At 41.4% G+C, this 22526-nt stretch overlaps 1 protein-coding gene across 8 annotated transcripts in view; it reads right to left on the bottom strand.

The window, feature by feature from the left end:
- Positions 1-22526, bottom strand: part of FARS2 (phenylalanyl-tRNA synthetase 2, mitochondrial) — a 1670666-nt gene that overhangs the window by 1527333 nt on the left and 120807 nt on the right. For all 8 annotated transcript variants that reach the window (XM_085607209.1, XM_085607206.1, XM_085607204.1 and 5 more), the window contains exon 2: positions 8581-8610. The gene's annotated coding sequence lies outside the window, so the exon portion shown is untranslated. The remainder of the gene's footprint in view (positions 1-8580; positions 8611-22526) is intronic.

Here is a 22526-nt window from a genome sequence, read left to right as displayed (position 1 = left end):
TATCTTTTGTAAAATTGGTAGGTTTTTGTTTAACTGAGGGGGGAGATGTAGTGTCTTCTGAGGTAACAATGACGTAATCCTTTTGGCTCCTGATGAACACCATAGAACTATAACATAATGAATAGAGGGTATTGCATTAATAGCTGCTTTAGAATGTTGAGTTTGCAGTTACATGCAGAACGAATCCTGTGATATCAAGCTCTGTGCATGGCATAGTCATTTACGGGTACCCCAGCTAGGAAGACACTACACATATTGTTGAGGGGGACTGAGAATGGAAGGACAAAGTAAGGCAGATACCTTGTATATGAAGTCCAACTGAACCCATTTCCAGAGCAGCAAAACGCTTTGAACAGGCCAACCCAGATTTTCTTGAGCACCTAGGTGTGCCCTCCTGCCCGTCGTCCAGAGATGGAAAACACGACTAAGCTCCACTTTTCTCCAACTGTTGGAAGATATACCCCTGGTCGATCATGCAGACTTCAGTTCCTCGGTGCAAACTTCTAGGCACCAGGTTTCTTTCTGTTCAGAGTTCCTGCAAAGTCCAGTTTTCTGTGGTCAGCTGGAGGCAGAAGTCTTCCTGCTTTTTGTGTCTCTGTAGATTGCATACAAGAGGTCAGGCATCTGACCTTTCAAGAGCAGTTCAGTCACTGAGAGCCAACTGGAGTGATCAGTACTTGATTCTTCTTTATTGAAGTAGGGCCTTCTTTTTTAGATGTAGTTTTTGCAAGCCCAGGAATGTTTTGAGGACGAGGTGGTGAGATGCCCATTTTGTCTTGTGGACTAGCCAGTGACTGAAGGTTTTTTCCAATCCTGTCCACCTTCTCACCCTAAGCATGCCACATTTTGCAGCACTTCTCTTCAATTTACTGTAAAAAAAATTCTAAAAGCCCTACATCGAAAATGGCTCACTCCTTAAGAAGAGTCCTGGCTCCCACTAAACCACTCCCTTATTCAGATGAAGCATCCTCCTTCTGTCAAGGTCAAGGACTGTTTTTCCACTGATAGGACTGGAGATAGGAATAAATGTGAGCTGATCCTGTCAACCCATTTAGCATCTCCACATTAAAGGAGATAGTGAGAAGAATGTTCTTTGTACAGCCTATTGCCCTGGTACCCCGCCACCATGGTTAATCAACGGTAAGTGGCCAGTTGTTGACCTCACTTACATTCCTGAGCCCAGAAGCCAGGCTACTGACCGCTGGAGAGCAGGGTTGTTAACTCTAGCGTGGAATGTGTATTGGCATCTGGAGGTGAGATGAGTGGCAAAACTGGTTTAAAGCTAATGAAGGCTTAGACAGCACTACATTTTGATAAACATTTCCACCAAAGTTATCAAAAATTTGATTTTGAGAACTGAGTGGAAAATACCTTTGGCTCATTTTTCTAAACGTTTCTCAGGTAAAGATAGAAACTAATAATTTTCCTATATTTAGGCCTATTCCTGGAGAACGCAGCTTAAATCTACACAGTGAAAATTTATTTGGGGTATTTAGTTACTGTGAGGTCACATATTCCCATATGCAGTCTGCCACTTCCTGTTATACATTAAGCACCCAGACCAGTGGGTTTACAAGACACATTTCATTGCTGACTTTTAACAGACAAAAATTGGTATTGATACATGGCAAAGGCACTCTTCCTTTATGTGTATCAGTGCAGTACTTTTACACTGCAGACCAGCCACAGACCGGTGGTGTTCCTGGCAGCCATATATTCTTGTTTTATATGCAAGTAGTGTATATACACACTGTAGCCCACATGTGACATTTAACACACTACTGTTGCTATTTCTGTGCCATCTACCATGTCTCATGATGCACTAACCTTGAGCTCGAAATCAAATGGGACTGAAGCACTCGTCTGTCTCTCACCTCCTTCACTAATGACCACATACATCGGGATATGATGGTTAGAGATGGGCAAGCCAACAGATTTTCCTTTTTCACACTGTGCAATTCAGCCACTAGATGGGTGTCACAGGCAAAAAGCCATAGCACCAGTAAAAAACATAGAGGTTCCAGAAAAAGGGGAAAAATATCAGGTGGCCGCTCAGAAAAGTGTGGGCGAAATGACCTGACATGTTGTGCCAAAGGTCTGACATAAATGTTATTCCACATGTGGGATATGGAAGATTCCTGTGGGACTCCACGCTGCAGGCCAAAGTTGTTATATGAACAGGACAGAGAGTAAGGGACTAAGAACAGCTTATGAGAAGAAATCCATACTTTCACATCCCCAGTGATCCACATTTCTCAAAGTCTGGCTAACAGGATATTATAATTAGCAGTATCAAACACAGTGGATCAGTCGCACAGGATCAGAACCACCATGTTCTCTTCATCCAAGATAGTCCACAGATCATTGCCGGCAGTGTCCAACTGTAGTAGCATTGCTAAACATCTGATGTTCTGAGGGTAAGGACGTAGACAAAAAAGTTAAGCAAATTATGTGACCATCTTGCTGTAGCACAGGGAGTGTGAAAGGAAATGCTGCAGGATGCATTTTTTGTAAAGCACAACAAACTATAAATACCTGTAAATTAACTGTACACATTTAGTAGATAGGAAAGCAAAAATGAAGCACTTTTTGTAGTTCTGAAGTGTAATGACAACAAAGATTAGAATGGGGTCAAAACAAATCAAGACACTTTACTTGATGATGCACAAATGATAAATATTCACGGAAACCCGATTTCTACATATTATCATTTGTGCACAATATAGATTTATCAGTAAAACTGTATGTCTGTACAAATGTATTGCCCATTTCAATGGAAAATGGGCTGTCTGTAAGACAGTGAGCAACCACACAAAGTTTCAGTTACATTTAAAATGGCACGGCTAGACAAGTGGTAGGATTACGTTTTGTTGAAGACAGAACTGTCCTGGTCATGGATGTCTAACTGGATAGTATTATACACCCTTCCTTTAGAGTGTTTATCACATACCTAGTGACACCTGCAACTCCATCACTAGAAACTAGACTATTTCAGGAGGGCTTAAATTACCTCGTAATGGATCATACTGACTAATAACATCAGAGGCTGTATGACTGTAACTGTAGTTAATGTTTTGCTTTATTTTGAAAATGATAATACAAATAATTTTTTTTTTTTTAAAACCTCAAACCACCAGAAATTTCCTAATTAGTTCTAATGATACCTTAATGAGGGGGCACACACAACACTGGATACTGTGTGGGGCTTTACATTTCAAAATGTTGGACTCTTTCAATTGCTAGATTACTCACCGGGATATAGATGCTTAAGGTACTGCTTCAGGTACTGAAAGTTCACTCTCTTCACACCTTTCATTTTCACAGGTGCCTTGATGCCTTTTAATCATTAATTGTAATGACATATAAATAAGATATTGTTGTTGATATTATTGTGAGATTATGTATTCACAATTGTCTCTAAACCGCGAGATTGTACTCCCCCCTTCTCCCATGTACCATGGCGTTCAGGGACCTCAGTTTCCTATAAGGCGCACCTTGCAACTATAATTCTAAATGTAACCCCGACTGTGCATTGGGTTTTAAACTACTTACGGTTAAGTCATACATTGAATATTATCACTCACTCGGTCCTTATTCACTACGGATGTTTCCGCACACCTTGACAGAACTACAATTGTACGGCTCCGGTGGGCCTTCCACCGTGACATTCATCGACGCACCGTCACTACGTGAACGGTTGCCCGGTGACTCTATATACTTAGAGCCTAACGCGCTCCCGCCACTCTCGGTTGAGACGCTACGGGAAGCACGTACCTATATGGACGCAGGTAAGAGTTTGCGAGGACCCTTTCCAGTGATTCAGGTTACACCATTGGGAATCACTTACTCATACTCCCCACTCTGTTTCCTTACAGCGCGCCCAGCGGCTGGAAACGAGATGCCCAAATGAATTCCGTTTCCTTTCCCTTAAATAGAAGGCCCGAGACACTGCACAATTGATTGATTCTACAACTGCAGGTAATGTTGATACCTATCAGTTTTACGCCCGCGGTACTGTAGAGAGAGCGAGATAATCGCTAACCCGCACCTTCAATATTTTCACTTCTGCTTACTTTCAGCTCGACAGCCTGTGGAATTAACTAGACAGGACTGCATACATGTTAATTGAATTATTGTGACTCGCGATCTGTGGTAGAGTCAGACCTGGATTCATATTAGGTAAGCCCACACCCCCTCTGACTGGTGTATAATTGCACCATCCATGCAACATCCTCATCACCCCTTCTCATTATTTCAGACACAGAAGTCAAGTCGAGGACTACGTCAGGTTGCCCCAATCCCCCCCTGTTGTCCTGAAGAAGACCCGCACGGTCAAGGTCTCAAAATACCTCTGTACCCTGAGACGGGTCGAAACGTCGACACCCCCTTGTTGTTAAGCCTGGTATACGCCATTCCCCAACGTGCTACAACATGAATTAAATTCTGTGTATGAAATATCCAAAACTGTTTGTTGATATGTTCAAACGTTACCAGGACACCTTTTACGGTGAATTATAACCGTGTACTCTGTAAAGGTTTTTAATAATTGTTCTATTGTTTTCCTAATCTTCTGCCTCTACACATTCACTTCTCAGCACTCTCGTTTTATGCACGTTCCCTCTGGAGCAACCATGCGCCGAACATTATGCAATTTATACTCTCTTTGTTAATAAATATTGATGAATCAAGTACTGGATGTTGCATTGCTTCATGTTAGAATACTATATTGAATATTCTGAGCTACCCTAAATGATCTCTTTTAGCTCTAAACTTGAAAAGATATAACTGAATCACATTATTGTGTTGTGGTAACTATTGAGTTAGGACCCTTGTTTTTTGTATTGATGCCCAAGAGGCCAGTCTAATTGCAAATAGACACCTGCATCGCACAAAGAAAGGACTTTAGGTCAAAAAGGCACCAACAGATGGGATCTGTGCCCCCATTATTAACAACCAGTGTTTTTTCCTAAACGGTTTTGTGTAAATGTGTTTTGGATATAGTGTATACTGCACAGCTCAAAATTTGCACTTCAAAATCAAAAATCAAGGTCACTCTGTTCATGGAAAGAAACAATTATGCTCCCAGGAAGGCAACATACTTGATTCAGCTGCTCGGAGATCTCCTTTCAATGCAATGCGAGATGTTGCTCTATTTCACATAAAAGATAGCAGTCTATCTGAGGTACCCACCGAATAAAATTAGACATTTGTACCCTTTCTCTGAATTTGTTAACTGGGCAAATATACATAAAATAACACTACTTTGCTTCAGAAAACCCTAGTCCGCCACTAAAATAAACACTGATTGAGTAAATGACTGAATTTTTCATACAATACATTACTGCAATCGTTGCTGCCAGATTACTTTTCATCTTCGTAAAGGTTTAGCATCTTAACTTTGTTTAGCTGGGCACAGCCACCTATTGTGAGTACTGGTCATGGCAGAATACAGTCTGAATGATAACTGAATAGTATAACCGAGATTTAATATTATCAGCATGGATAAGCATATGTTTTATTATGAAGTATGTCAGCTAAAATCATTCCGGGTCTCAATTGGGGCAGCTACGAGACATTGTCATTAGTAAAGCGAAAATCAGACACAATCAGGATCTGTAATCGCACAAGCCAGAAGGACAAAGAGAAATATGATTTGCAAATTCAAAAATTCCTGCCAAACTAATTATCTTAGCTTGTCAAGAACCCTGACAGGCATGCTAGCCCGTCTCTGAAATGCTAGTCAACATCTGCTACATGGGCTCAGATTAGTAACAACAGCCAGGAGCTCTCACTCAACCAGGATATTCCGCCCAAATCTCAGGAATTACAACACATCAGTTCTGTCAACTAGGACTTCAGGTATTTCAGTCTGCATCTCAAGTTTGACGCACAAGGTATCGACCATGAGATGAATAGTTTACAATGTATATGACAAAATGTATACAGAGACAGATCCTAGCGAAACGTGTAGTCAAAAACAGAAGTAATACATTCATGCTGCCTAAGGTTCTTATATTTGTTTATTAACTTTATTAACTTACCAGAATGGATACCCATGAAATGTTGCCAGAAGTTAGAATCTCTTGGGAGAGACTTACTGTGGGGTGGTGAAAATCCAAGGTTTGCCCTAAGAATTGTAACTGCCAGTTCACGAGGGAGGACAGGGTGCCTCCGATTTCAAACTATATTATATGGCTTCGCCGACACAATGGACAGCGAGAAGGCTGGTCGGGAGGGTATTGGGTGAAGTCAGGGAAATCAGGATGGTAAACACCCAAGACGCACTTGCAACGTTTCTTTTATGTATTTAATACTTGTACAGCACTCTGCAACCTGGGAATGTGAGGGGAGACATATGCTAATTCGGGAAAAAAAAAGTTTTTATGGCTTTGTGAAATGGTAGGATAGATTAATTTTCCAAACATGAGAAGGGAATTATTTCAAAATGTTAGTTGCAACAATAAAGAAGGCTCGACCCCCAGAGCGAGCCCAGCAGAACTTGGGGACTCCTACCAAACAAGCATCTGTAGGTCTGAGATGGTGGACTGACTGGTATGATGAAATGTATTCTGCAAATACAAAGGTTTTCAATGAACAAGAAGGAGGGAAGCGAAAACTCAGACTAGTATTAATAGCAATGCGAAGTAGGAAGAAATGTATGAAAAAAAGCTTTGTAAGTGTAACTGTACACCCCATCTGCACCATTTTAGGGCCCTATATGCCACTTAAATTAACAAAAAATCTTCAGAGCAAATAGATTAGAAACATGGACTAATGTAGGCATACACATGGTAGGGGACTTTTATTCATAGAGAGGAGCTGATGTCCTTTGAGACTATGATCCATGAATATGGTCTCCCAGCATCTCAATTCTTGACATATGGGCAATTAGAAATTGTATATAAAATGCACTGAACCACAGCCACATGAGACTTTGTTGGCCAAAACCAAGCATCGGGTAGATCATTGGTTATATGGTTATAGTCTACCCTGTATACACCATAAAAAGCATGGTTTGCCAATGAACAAAAGAACAGGGGATGATCTCAATATCACCAATCTTTATTTTATCCTGATTGTTGCTACTATTATGCGGCCAATGGGGCAGGACTCCAGACTTGCTGTGTGTTAATTTTATTTGCTCTCGCTGCACTGTTTCGAAAATAAAATAAAAAATATATTTAAAAAAAGTAATCTTTATTTTATCCTGGATCTATGTTATATGAAGAACTAACCCAGACTGAGATACGCAAGTCATGACGAGTGCTCTACTAATCTTGTTTTCACACTAGCAGAGATCTTGGTCATGCTTTCTAGTATCTCAGTCATGCGAGTCCTTAACCCCATCATATCAGCGATCTGTCACCCCCACTGGATCCTCATACCTGGCAGCTGGACTCACAGTTACACCAAAGGTTACAGCAGTGATGGGACCGAGGATCCTTTTCATACAATTCCGGATCTCTGTTAGCCCAGGCGGGATCTTTGCCTTGCACAAGGAATGTCAATGACATTAGTCAGAAAAGTTCTTAACTATGCACAGTTGCACAACGTAGCACCTAGGTGCACCCACTGGTCGCTTACTTCGACTGGTGAGCACCTTTGGGAAGCTCAGACAGAGGACGCGGGGATCAAGGAGAAAACAACAGGGTATTAAAGCCTTGATGTGAGGAAACCTTTGGCTCTCAGAGCTACCTAGAGGTCTGATTGCTAATCATTCCAATGGTGCGCAGGCTGAACCCAACCTTGGTCATTTATAACCCAATACTCAGAAGAAGCATGCTGCATCGCATTGCTTCAGAATTCACTCAGTGCATCTGGAAAAGGTAACAATGAAGACCGCCTATAATATCTATTTATACCCTTAGATAAGATGATCTGTTTGTCTGCAACATGTCAGATCTTATAGGGCAACACTTGGCACTACGAGGCATCAATGCCGTTGAGTTTGCGTTAAACAGCAATGGATTTGTGACCTTCCAGGAAGGTAACTTAGTGAAATTTAGGGAGATTTGGACATCTCTTTTTAACTACTATAAGGAGGCGTGAATTGATCATTCATATTCCTGTCATGAATGAGCCATATGTGACTGACAGTCAGCCCCCTACCTGCCTCAATGTTTTGGCATTCTATAATTTCCACTCTCCTGAGTGATGCCAATGCATTTTTACCTGTCAATCATCTAATTTCCTTTATTACTATTTGAAGTATGTTCGCTTAATTGATTGTATTCTGGAAAGAAAAAGAACAAGCACTCTGACTCCGGTACAGGAGGCTCAAAACAAAATACACGAGTTCAACACAACCTTCGTTGGTAGCACTTTGGGCATCGGCGAACAAATACATCCTTGTTAAGGTGACAGGGGTTAAAAGAAATAAATAATGGCGAAGGCAACTTGTAGCTGATGCTGCATACACTGGATCCATAGAGAAGAACTCGAGTGGATCAGAAGCATTTAAGTGTACTTCACATGGCACGTTTTTACGTTTACGTGAGAATACTTTTAGGATAAGAGACACCCGAGCTACAGTTAGTGCTCTACTGTACAAACAATTTGTAATAAAAAATACAAACTTACCTTGAGCTCCTCTTGCTCTTTCTTCGCTGCCTGTTAAAAAATAAAAAATAAATAATATTAATGATCCACTCAGCCTGTCAGGCTCTCGGGGGCTTGCATCGGAGATGTAAGAAACCGGCAGATTGATGAGGGACATTTTAGGCACTAACTTGGTTTTCTTGCAGGGAGACCTGGCGTCACGCTTGAGTGATCGGGCACTTGGCCAATCTGCATACATTTCATGGTGTCCTCGAGTGCCGCTCAGGACTGCTATGCTGTGTGGCGCCTGAATCAACAGCTATGGCTCAGTGGGAGCTGAACAGAGCTTCATAGAAATGCATCACAGAAATGTTTGCAAAGAAACAAGTCACAGACCGTCAAATCCAATTAAATATATCAAACAAACTGGGAGTAAACGGGAGGGCGGGAGGCAGCTTAGTGGCAGTAGACAGGTATAAGCCCTTACCCATCTCTCTTGGTAGATTTTCACTACCCCTTACCCATCCCTCTTGGTAGATTTTCACAACTCCTTACCCATCCCTCTTGGTAGATTTTCACAAGCCCTTACCCATCCCTCTTGGAAGATTTTCACAACTCGTTACCTATCCATCTTGGTTGATTTTCATAAGCCCTTACCCATCCCTCTTGGTGGATTTTCACAACTCCTTACCCATCCCTCTTGGTTGATTTTCACCACCCCTTACCCATCCCTCTTGGTAGATTTTCACAAGCCCTTACCCATCCCTCTTGGTAGATTTTCACAACTCCTTACCCATCCCTCTTGGAAGATTTTCACAAGCCCTTACCCATCCCTCTTGGTAGATTTTCACAAGCCCTTACCCATCCCTCTTGGTAGATTTTCACAACTCCTTACCCATCCCTCTTGGTAGATTTTCACAAGCCCTTACCCATCCCTCTTGGTAGATTTTCACCACCCCTTACCCATCCCTCTTGGTAGATTTTCACAACCCCTTACCCATCCGTTTTAGTAGATTTTCTGACACATAAAACGACACCAAACTGGCGTAATTGTACACGCCAGAAATACAAAAAAATTATATTTACACTCAATTTATTAAGCACCTGAGCGCAACTTATGTGCACAAATGGCTTTAAGAATCCGGTTGCTTGTCTGCAGTTAACCTCAGAAATGAGATACTGAGAAACTTTCTAGACTGCAGTAGAAATTATTGAAACCAAACAGTATTGTGGATAGCACCAACAATGGCAGTACGATGAAGATCACGGTCAAAGTAACCACTGTTTATCATAAGTATTGGTATTAGGCCATACTGAGAACACCAACAACAGTGGGGCATTGATGGCACCCTGCAAATCAGTGGAACTCCTGGGTACCAGGCTAATCTGGGCAGTGGCGTAGCGTGGTCTGACAGCACCCGGGGCAAAGCAGGTATCCTTCCACTTTTTTGTGCCCCTGTTTCAAATTTTGCGCCCCTAAGAATGTCCATAAGAATTTTGCGCCCAGGGCAACCGCCCTTCTGCCCCACCCAACACTACGCGGCTCTGAATTTGGGCAATGACAGCACTGTGAGCATCACTGACACCAACTAGTACAGTAAGAATCATTGAAAAATATGGACGTTAGAATATTAGCAAACCTACTGCACCAAAGTAAGTAAAATCTTGTGCTAAGAATAATAGGGAAAATGTGATCATGGTTTATTGGCTTAGCTTCTTTGCTACACTGGTTCTGTGTTATGTAATTTAAGTCAAGCTATTAGTATTGGTGAACTGCGAATGTGTTTTAGAGGTGCAAACTCTACCATGCTGGGTTTTAGGGCGCTGAAAAGAGAGAGCATCATAAAACAGTAATTCAAAACAAACTGACATGCTGTGCTTTGCTTCACATCAAGAAAATCAAAAACTAATGAAGTAGTAAATGACAAACATAGCTACATATAGTAGTCTAAACATAGCATTCTTATAGCCTTGGCTAAACATGAATTAGAATAGGGTATGATCGTGAATCATGATCAACTCCGTCGCCTCCACCAGCTTCAACTGCCTCTGCATCCTCCGCAAGCCTTTCAAATGGATCCCCCCCGAATGCAGAAAGACCGTCACCCACACTCTCATAACAAGCAGACTGGACTATGGCAACGCCCTCTACACCGGAATCAACAGAACCCTCCTACACAAGCTCCAAACCATCCAGAACACCGTCGCCAGACTTGTCCTCGGAACCCCAAGCCACGAACACATGACCCAACACCTACGAGACCTCCATTGGCTCTCCGTGGAGAAGAGAGTAACCTTCAAATTACTCACCCACGCTTACAAATCCCTCCACAACATCGGACCCAAATACCTCAACGAGAGAGTCTCCTTCCATGTACCCAAAAGGAACCTCTGCTCCGCCGACCTCACCCTGGCAGAAACCCCACGCATCCAGAAAAAAAGAGCAGGTGGAAGAGCCTTCTTCTACGTCACAGCCAAGGCTTGGAACGAGCTCCCGGTCAACATCAGACGCTCCCCTAACCTGCACATCTTCAGGAAGAACCTCAAGACCTGGCTTTTCGACTGAACCGGAGCTGCACCCACCCCCCTCCCCCCAGCGCCTTGAGACCCTCACGGGTGAGTAGCGCGCTTTATAAAACCCTGATTGATGGATTGATTGATTGATTGAATATATAGAGAATGGCATGAAGAAAAAAGCATGAGCAAGAAGTTGCGTAGATCTGAAGCAAATTATATATGTTAAAACAATTTAGACAGTGAAAGGGTGTACAAATGCCATAAACAACAACAGAGTAATGATCACAAGTAGACAGGTTACAAATTAAGCATCCTGGGAAATGCGTAGATGTGAGGTTAGTAGCTCAAACACTTGGTGAGATGGAAAAAGGTAGCTGAAGTAAGTCGATCAGGTAAAAAACCCGCCAGCAGAAGGGCAGCCAAATGTAAGGGAAGAGTCTTTACGCCTCCTATTTGCCATAGGTAATCCAGCAGCCCTCAGGAAAAAACATTTCTTTACGTTGCACAGAATTTATCTGTCCCTAAAGAAAATAGCTAAATCTGTGAAAGATCCTGTGGGACATTGTAATAGACGCGGGGATAGAAAGCTGATATCCATATGTTTGTCAACTGTGCCATGTTGAACACTTTTTGGGAGGATATATCTAAGACTCTCTCGGAGTTAGTTGATCATCAAACAGAGGTTACTCCTCTATTGATCTTGTTTGGAATGGATGCACAACTGAGCTTAGTCATTGCATCAAGTGTCAGGAGACTTTTCTTTTATTTAATGTTGCTCCCTAGGAAGGAGATCTGTATAAACTAGCTTTTGGAGAACCCTCCTACCCAGTATAGATGACTAAAGGCAGATCAAATGTGCAGGTTAGACTTGGATGATGGTAGTAATAATAGAGTCCCAGCAAGTAAATGAGATTGTTATACCCGATGGAGACCACTCAGCTCCAATGATTAATCTGTTTGGGCCAAGGGGAACCGGTTGCGGTTGGGTTTCCTCCAACTACTGTCCTAGTATATTCGGCAGCAATTGGTCAGATGGTAAATGGACACCTCTCGGTTGAGATCTATTTTATCTGAAAGCAAATGAGGACAAAAAAAAAAAGAGAACATGCAAAAAAAAGTAGGATCACCTGATTATATATGCTTGAACATGAATAATTGGGTTTAATGGTCATAGGATGGTAGCATGTTACTTTTTTCAATTTAAGGCACAGCCTGGGGAAGTCAATCTGGAGTGTTTAGAGTTTATTTAAACAATATGGACTAAAGGCCATTCTAGGAGTACAAAATCTGGCACCATTCAAATGGAAAAAAAGGTGCAAAGAATTACATTTGTATAGCTCGCAAGAAAAGGCACAATTTAGGATAGAACTTTAAACAATTGCATAGTCACAAATTTGCCCATTAGTATTAAGTCGCAATGCGATAGCTGCGGTGTACACATTTTCGCAAAGAATATGGGAAACATTCTGCTTCTGGATTAAATGGGGTCCAACATTTTTTTCTTCATGGCTCCCTTGTGCAATGGATTCTCACCACCTTTGCAACCTTTCACTGAGTTTCTAATGTCAAGAGTTTTTATATCAGATCACTGACATCTTCAGCATGGAAACTCTTCCTGTAAGTTTATTTTTTGTTCTTCATTCTGACTCATCACTGGAAACGTTTTGGTCTTGTCTGAGACATACACGTGTTGTCACTTTGGAGGATCTTTTGTTAACATAAAAAAAAACTGAAATGGGGCTTAGAGCACCCCCATTATTTACCACTGGTTGGCTTCATTGTCACTCTCATCTCCTTGCTTCTCATTAGTCAGGAAGTGGCAGTTTCACTTCGTTCTCTTCATGTGCTTTTCCATTGAATCAAGCTTGGACCACGTGCGGATTGCTTTCTTTATAGTTGTCCTTCAGCTGGTCGCACTCAGATTGAGGAACTTTTTTTTCTCACTCCTGCTTCGTTGCTTGTTGCTGTCGTCCATCACACCCTGTTGCTTGTTGCCCCCATCGACTGTTGCCCCAGTTCCCCCTGCGGCCCAGTTGCTTGTCTGTTATATTTTCTCCCATGTCTCCTCCTCCTGTGTTGGGTGCCGGCTCTCATCTTCCGCTCCCAAAAGCGCCCCTGCTCTTCACCGGGATTACTGCAGCTCCCTAGCCTTGTTGTGTTTGAGGAGATCTTTTGCCCAGAATGGAGAGGCCTGTGGCCCTCAGCCACCCTAGGAGCCCCCATGCAGCAGAATGACGACCACCATGTTTGGGAAGATGCAGATCGGGATATACATGGAGCTCAAATGCAGCGATCATACGTGTGAGTGAACCCATTCATACCCTGTTCCTGAATATCTTACGTTCCCCAGCACTCTACTGCCCGAGCGCACTACCCAACAGCCTTCCTTCTATCCCTAGGGCCTTGTGGCTGGGTAGCCCCTCCTATGTATTGTCTTTCTATGGCCTGTGTTTGTCCTGGTTTCTGCCCTGCTTTATGTGCAACATGTGTGGTGCACTGTGTACGCGCTTCTCTCACAGCTGCAGTACAGGCTTTAGGGCATGGTCTTTGGTCAGCTTCTCATTTTGAGAAGCAGTTTCATTACTGCAACTCTTGTACCTGACCTCCCTGCACGTTTGGCTGCTGCTACCAAACCAGGAAACACAGAGCCAAGGTGCATATATTGAAGCTCATGCTGCAGCTACCCAGAAAAGAAGACAGGAAGCACTGGATATCGAATTCCAGCTGCAAGCTCTGTACTGCAGAGCATCTCCCTCCAGGGAATGGCTCGTTTTCATTGCACTTCATTCCAGGGGCGTAGCTTCAGGGAGGTTATTTGGGGTGTTAAACCCCCTTAATAAATATATTTTCTGATAAATGGTTGGGTCTACGTGCTTTCAGAAGGGTTTGGTGAGGTGTCTGTCGGATTTCACCAGGAATGTTTCCATACACACAGACAAAAATGCAAACATGCTCTCTCCCTCTCTGTTTCGAAAGTCTTCAAAAATGTTGGGAATTTTACAAAATATTCAGTTTTTTCTCACTTTATACCATTAGCAATCCGCATTTGTGCACCTTTCCATTGCCCCACTAGCCATCTCATGCACCCTGCTTGTCGTATACTGTATTTTAACATCATTTGCCAGAGTGATGGTTGTAAAATCTGAACCTCACCCCCAAACCCCCTTCCCCCGAATGTGACTGACCAAGCTACGACCCTGCTTCAGTCTAACATGCCTGGGAAGTTTTGTTGGGTTTAGTTGGCGCATGTTCACCCTTATTACACAGGACAGCGTCCTCCACGTCATCAGGGGCTCTCAGATCTTCATCCCTGGCTTACATAATTTAATGCAGGTTGATTGACCTTAGATGGCAACATCGTTCTTTTTCCTATTGCAAGTTTCTGAATTGCGCTGGGTTTATATTACACCACTCTAGAAGCACCAGTAAGTCTTCTGTTACCAGAGGCTCTGTACCAGCATGCGGATGCGAAATGAAATACTAGGTTTACATTGGAGTTTTTTGATAATATTTCGGGAACTATAACAAGTTCAGTATTTTCCCATGACTGTCTTGCTTATTTTGCTCCTTTCTTGTTACCCCTCAATTTCAAGTAGGTTCTAGTTTGTATGAAAAGTTCCATGCAAAGAGAAGTTTATTCGGTTTAGAGAAAAAAAGCAGGACCAACTAATCATCCCTATGTCATCATAAAGAGCAATATTAAAAAAAAATACATTCACATACACTTTGCATGCTTTAGAGTTGGGTACTCCATTAGTGCTTTAGATTTAAAATGTCTTTAAAAGTGTAGCAATGTAATTATTCCTATACCTCCACACAAATTCGTATGAAAATGCGTGCCCTGTAGTTTCCCTGCATGTAGTATATAGCTTGTATTACCTTGCCGCCCTCGGAAGCCCCTCCAAATACCACATACTTAAAAAATGGCACTTGAACTCAACTAGACAGTGGAAACAATCTCTAATGTTCTGGGGAAAATTAATTATTCAAAGTTTTTGTCTTAAGATAGGCAATACCTATTGGCCCTACCAATGCTTGTTAATCAGTTGCCAACCACCGGTCTTATATCCTAACAGGGACTTTGGCAAGTGTTTATGAGACAGTGACTATCCCCGATTACATTTCAAGGCCTTAATGATGATTTCAAGATGGGAGGATTTTGTTACAAGCGTATGTTAGGGTGGAGCAACTGAAGCGAACTTCCCATCCTTGCTCCTACAATTATGCATTTGGAATCAGTTAGGAAGTTTCAACTCATGTGTAGAAACCTTGTCTACACCTAACTTTTCCGTTAGCCAGCTAATACTTTGTTATTCAGTGGCTCTTTAGATGCACTACCTGTGATCCCTGGAATAATGGAAATCAAATCACACAGTTTTTTGTCCATTGTCCCAAGAGGATTCATCTTGCTGCATTTTCTCTCTCCTTTCACATCCAAACTTGACAACTGGCCTGGTTCTATTTCTGTTTATATTGCCACTCAATCTAACGTTGGGTCTGTCTGGACGTCCTTATTTCAGATTTTGAGTATAAGTGTGACAATGCCTTCCTAAAGGGGTCCCCAAACAGTTTTTCAAGTGCTAATAACTTTCTTCTGAATAATCGGACTTCTATTTAATGAGAGTATAACTCCAGTTTGGGATAACAGACCAATACACTCTTCCTACTCTGATCCCTTGCAGACCAGCTTCATGCCTAACCTTATACCCAGAGTACCCTTAAACAACTCTATAGAAGAAAACCCCAAAGCAAAATTTAGACACAAGTGGCTCTGCACTCAACTCCATAAGTGTGTTAAGAGTCAATGGATATTAGTGTCCATAGTCCATCAAGAATAAAGAAATGGTGTCTCCCAACTAAAACAAGTTCTTCTTATTGGTCTTTAATGTGTTGAAGTGGTCTCTTTCTATTCTGAACCAGATGTCACAACTACACATTTGGGAGATATTTACCCCATTTACCTTTTGCAACATTTTTACAACACATTGAAGACAGATATTAAGAACTTGTGGAATACATTTTTGATATATTAAGCCCTGAAGAAATGGGACGAAATGCGTCTGCTGTCAATTGTATGCTGTGATTTTAAGAAGTAATCACTCAATAAAAGAATAAAGAATAAAAAGAAAATACGACTAGCTATGTGATTTGTTTGGGAGATACCATTTCTTTATTCTTGTTGGACTATGGACACTAATATCCATTGACTCTTAACACACTTACGGAGTTGAGTGCAGAGCCACTTGTGTCTAAATTTTGCCTTGGGGTTTTCTTTCTCTATTAATGCAGACGTAGGAGGGTCACGTCTCTGGCTCATTGCACCACGCATGGACCTTTTCTCTATAACCGTTATACTTCATTGACTGGTGCAGGATTTTTGTTCCTTGACCCTTTTCTTGTGTGTGTGAACTCTATAGAAGATTCTCCATTTCCCACACTCTCCCTTTGAAAACTGTGCCCACACTCACTTGACTGATGTCAACACTACAGTTTAGCTTCCATATTACTCACTGCTGCTGCTGCTGGTTCAAACGCTGGCTCTCTCCTCCCTTTGTCCAAGAGTTTTCAAAAGAATCATTTGGAGTTCCAGATTGTCAAAGGCATAAAGCTTTAAAGTATGGTTTGTGCCCTCTTCCATAACCATGCACCCCGAAACGGATGAAGACGGCACTAACTCCTCAATAGATGATTTGAGTCCTCCTGGGGATGGATACGAGGAACCCGTCCTTTCTTTTCTGCTTTCTTCAAGCAGAATTCTGATTAATTATTGACTCCTTTCCAAAAAGTGATGTAAAGAAGTCAATCCCGACTGGGAAGGAAGCACACAACACTCTTTCAGAACTAAAGCCTTTACTAAAGCCTTTATCACAGCGGGCTGAAAACGACCTTGTGCTATTTCATCCTACCAGAAGATTGAAGGCCTTCAGTCCTCAAATTCTCCTATTCTCTTTCCACCTCCAATCTTCTTCTCATTCTCCTACCCTTCTCCTACCATGAATGGACTGACTAGAAGCAGCTTACTGTATCAGTAGAAGTGTGTGCTAGTCTTGGTTCATTCATTCATTATGCACAGTCGAGTGATTTCCAAGATTATGCTATTCATTGATGTGTGTTCTCAAATGGGAGGTTTTGAAAGATTTCGATTATACAGAGCCTTTGTTTGGTCACGTAGATCAATTTATATAGCAGGCGACACTGAGACAATGCCCAAGATTCAGCAAAGATTAAACAAAGATTTTCCGCAGAGGTTCACAAAACGGAAGATGAGACAAATATAGCAGGATAAAGGATAAAATAAGATGCCCCATAATCACAAGGACGCAAGGAGAACCAAGGAACGCAGGCGAAGAAAAGGAGCAGAGGGCTAAATCCAAACAATTAAACCTACAGTATGGAAAGAGGCGGCAAACAATGGTGACTTCCTATTCACCAGGATTAACTGAGTTAATAGGTAACAATAAAACCACTACACTGATACATGTTTTATCCAATCAGGGCTCCTGAAGAACTAAACCATGTGCATTTGTCAAGGCTCTAAAATATCCCACTCATGCTACGGCCAAATACAAAGTGCTCTCTCATTGCTAACCCATGCGCCCTGTGCTAGGTGCTTAACAGGGAGTCGAGGGTTTGGATAAACGGCTTCTACCACAATCATAATGTGGAGACTTCCCTCTACGCTTGATGATTTGGGCAAATAGGAGGACACTACAAACCGCATGCACACCTTGCACCACGTACCAGGCGAAATTCTGTTATTATTGCACCTGCACAGCAGTCTCAGCAGTGCCTCCCCTTTCCAAGGCAGATAATTAGAGCAAGGTATAGGAAGGGAGGTAATTAAGCATAAGGAGAACATAGAAGAAGGAGAAAATCAGCTGGAAATGTAAAAATATTTCTCAAGGAGCATGTTCTACAGATGTGCTTTTTAGAAATGGAAAAGGAAGTAGAATTTCTGCTATTCACCGGATGGGAATTCCAGAAGTATTCGCAGCGTGTTCTTTTTCTTAAAAAGAAGGGTGATGTAAGATTGTTTCCTATACTGTGGTCAGCTTTACGGCTTTTGCTTGAGATATCTCAGAGTGTTGAGGTTTAAAATGTTGTAGGTGAGTTGGGCAGTTTTCATAGTACATAGCACACTAATAGGCTGCTATTTGAGGGATGCTATAGTAAGAATGATACAACTATTTTTTAATCTTAGTAGGTGAGGGGCCGCGCCATAGCCTATGCGAAATATGACAGGGGTGTCCGTTGTAAATTTCAGATCTTGGACAGAGTATATCATTTAGGCCTCTGAAGTTGATATTCTGCATATTTAGCCACTGATTGACTGTGGTGTCTGAGAATAAGCTTTTCATTAAGAAGAATAAAACAAGATGAGAAGACGTGGTAATTTTGAGGCCTAATGCCTGTAGTCCTAACAGCTTCAGGCCATGTAAGGTTGTTGTCTGGATTACCTTCAAGAGTAAAATAATTTAATTTTAATATGTATTACAGTGATGATTTGGGAATGACATTATATACGGGGAGTGTAGTTCAAGATATACATGACTATCGCCCAAATAATTATCGAAGAAAGATACCCAAATTCTTTTAGTCTCTCTCCAGATGGTTCAGTGTAGAGGCTGTAGAGTATGACTGCTGGTATGGAACCCTAAGACACACCAATGGCACAGGAATAAAATCAGAGACGCAGTTAACAATTGTTCTTTGCTGAGTGTGGTCATTAGGATTCTAGGACAATTTGGTTCTCAATACTGTAAAGAGCTACAGGGCAATCAAGTAAAAGTAGGAAGAAATCAAAGGCACAGACAATGTAAAAAATTACCATTTGTGTTACAGAATGTGCTTTATCCACATAGTGGGTGATACGGGATTATTTAATGTTGTGCTTGCACATGTTCTCTGCGAGATCCTCAATAGCTCTATAGCCATGGCCTTTATTCCTAAATCCTGAAAACAAGCACAGGTCACACCCTCCTAAAGAAAAACAATGCGAATCCCACCAATATGGCCAACTATCGACCAATGTCTTTATTAGCTGCCCCATCTAAAATGCTAGAAAATATATTGACAAGAACTCTCCTAGTACCTGGAATCAAACAACATTCTGAATGTCTACCAAATGGGGTTCTGGGCCAATCATAGTGTGGAGACCCTATCACTCACTGTCTCAGAACAACAAAAAAACAATCCTTGACTCTGTAAATAAAGCAGGCCTAATTTTGCTGGATTTGTCGTCAACGTTCGACACAATATCTCATTCAATCCTGTTACAGAGATTGTCACACATTGGGATTAGGGGCTCAACAATTGAAAAACGACTTTCTAGCCAACAGAAACCAAACTATCTGCATTTCTCCCTCTTTTTCTAATCCTACCCACCTCCAGCATGGAGTACCTCAGGGATCCTCATTCAGCCCCTTGTTCCCTAACATGTATGACCACATTAGCTGCTTTGATCCATAGCAATCAATACAAATAACTTCCCTATGCTGATGATTCCCAGCTGATCATAAACCTTTCTAACAATCATGAGCTGGATCAGGTTAAGTTTAAGTTGAAGCAGTGTCTATGTGCAGTCTCAAGTTTGATGATGGATAACGGTCTTAAGCTTAACTCAGAGAAAACTGAAATTCTGATCCTGGGTAAACATCGGCAATTATAGACCCAAAGCTGGTAGCCTAAGGAATTAGGCTCACCACCTACCCCACCCGAGGCTGTTAGAAACCTCGGAGTCAAGTGTGACAACAGGTTTGACAGCAAATCACCTCAGCTGCAGCCACCCCTTTTGGTATCACAAAAAGTATCATAAACATTCCTACAAAATGTGATCAATTATCTGTCTGACTCAGTCAAAAAAATGGTGGTCGATATGCTCATTACGTCCAGGTTGGATTATGCAAACTCTTCCTAGGCATTCTTCTTAATCATACCCTGAAACTCCAAGTAGTTCAAAATACAGCAGTCTGTCTTCATCATAATCTTCCCTAAAAATTGTTCATTCGCTTCTAAATTGGTGAATCTACATTGGCTACCCACTGAAAAAAGGATTACAATTAAAATTATTTTGCTCACCCATGGAGCTGTTTAGAAAACAGGCTCATTCTGTCTTCAAAGTTTCTTCACACATTTCTCTACTTTAAAAACATTGAGGTCATCAAACCCTGGGTGCCTTCTCCCTCCCCCATATCATCTGAGGAGGAGGGGAGGCTGTTTTTTGTTGTGTTAGGCGAGACCTGGAAGACTCAACTTCCAACCAAGTTGAGAAACATACAATCTCGTACTAGATAACTTAAAGAGTTGGAGGCTTGTCTCTTAAATTGTCAGCCAGCTTCATTTTTCTTTACCAGAACTTGGCGCCTAGAAGCAAATTTTCTTGGGCATTGCTGCGCTTTATAATTCAAATGCAATCAAATTCAACTCGAGTGTGCAATTATCATAAGCCCTGGTTGAACATTTGTGAACAATACCTGTGAGTGCCTATACAATCAAGTACAGAGTTCTGTGTATTACAATGTGCAGTGAGGACAATTGTCATTTTCAGAAACATAGTTTCAAGCGAACCTGGATTTTATCATGAACCAGGCCCTGGGAGCCTCTATGTAACAATAACAATAGGGCTCTGAAGTAGTATATAATATCACGAGAAGAGTAATAATATCTTCATGTATTATCAAGAACAGGGTTCTAGCTATGTGTACAATATAAAGAAAGATTTGATTGAGCCTAGATAGTACCAAGCATAGACTTCAAAGTGGTTCTAAGAACGGTGGTTGATGAAGAATTACTTTTATCAAGAACAAAGCTTTGACTCTGGTCATCATCCAGAAGAGAGTTGTTAGGGGCATGTGGTATCATCTAGAGTATAGTGACTGCGGGTTTTTAGGATTGAGACCTGGTTCAATCAATATATTACAAACAGAGCCCAGAGTATGTCTTGGTTTGAAGTCTCAGTGTGTCTGTGTATTATCAATCAAGTACCTTGTATGGAATCTTAGGAACATATTTTTGGGCAAGTATGGATCATCGAGAAAAGAGTTCTGAGAACTCCTTGTTTTTAGAACAGTGTTCAAATCAATTTAGGCAGTATGAGAAGCATATAAGTGTGAGTGAGGCTGATTTCTCTCAAGAACAGAGCTGCGTGTAACTGCGGACTTATGACGATGAAAGAGTTGAATGGTAAAAGATAATCCTCTGATTTCTGTATGAAGTGTTTAATCCAGGCGAGCATCCACTTGTGGGATTTCCTACACCAAACTATCCCTATCATGGAGGAAATGCTGTCGGCAGATTCTCCTCCAGATTTAGTACTTTCTGCAGAAATTGGGAAATCTTTCATTATCATCCAGCTTTATATCAAGCCCTTAATCAATTGTAGTATAGAAGCAACTAGTAAGATCACATCACATGCTGATAATGTAGAACAATACTGAAAAGAGCAGCCAATACAACTGAAAGCAACAGACCAAATGTAAGCAAAACCCTTCCTTTAAAGCCTTTGCAGGATAAACCAGTTTTAAGAATTACTCTAATGGCCATGCTTTTGGTTGCAAAGACTGCAAGTGCAAGTACTGTCAAAAACGATTTTTATTCCAGCAATAAGTATGCAAAGCTTAGTTATCATGTTATGTAGCATGATGTGAAGTGTGCTCAGGGTCACACATGTCCATGGCCACGTATTGTGTAGGAGATTGTTCCACTGCAGTAAGGTACTATGGGGCAAAATATTTACTGTGTTTGGCTTTATTTAATTGGAGCATTTCCTGTGCATATTATTCCTTCTGATAGCTTCCAACTTTATACAGTATTCCTAATGGTTTTTATCATTCCTTTCTCAGTATTTATGATGGGATTACTCCTGCTTCAGTTTTTCAATGAAGAAAATGTTTTTGTTGCACACACATTTTCCTGTTGTGCATCTAGGGGTGCATGTCCAACTGGGTACAAAACATTTCTAATAAGTATACAAATGATTTTCTAGTTAGGAGGGCTACAACATTTAGGTGTACTGTGAATTGAAGTGATACATGAATTCTTCTGGTCACTACTTGCTCTGCCTTTACAAGAACATTGAGAATTGAAACAAGCATTGGCATAGCAAATAGGTCTCACTTTTGGGACCTTATAAGTGTTCAGTTATTCAGCAAAATATCCTTGGTGCAACAACATCAACTGTTGCATGGCTAAACAATTATAAGGTCCCAAAAGCGAGACCTATTGGCTATGATAATGCTTGTTTCCTTTGTGATCAGTGCCTTTGTGTCATTTTGTCACCAGCAATATTTAGAGGTGAGATAGTGCTCTCAAAATTGTAATTTTGTGCAAGCACTTTAAAATGGAGTGCACGGTTTAAAAGTCTTCAGCATCATTAAACCTGAAAATACCAAAATATCCAACGATCTTCTCTGCAGAAATATGTATATTGTCCTGTGTGTATGTTCTTTCTTAAAATTTGTTTAGGGTAGACT

The sequence above is a fragment of the Triturus cristatus genome, chromosome 5_2 (genome assembly GCF_964204655.1).
Source record: "Triturus cristatus chromosome 5_2, aTriCri1.1, whole genome shotgun sequence".
NCBI lineage: Eukaryota > Metazoa > Chordata > Amphibia > Caudata > Salamandridae > Triturus > Triturus cristatus.
Note: the sequence above shows the minus strand (reverse complement) of the source record. Positions and strands in the feature narration are given on the sequence as shown.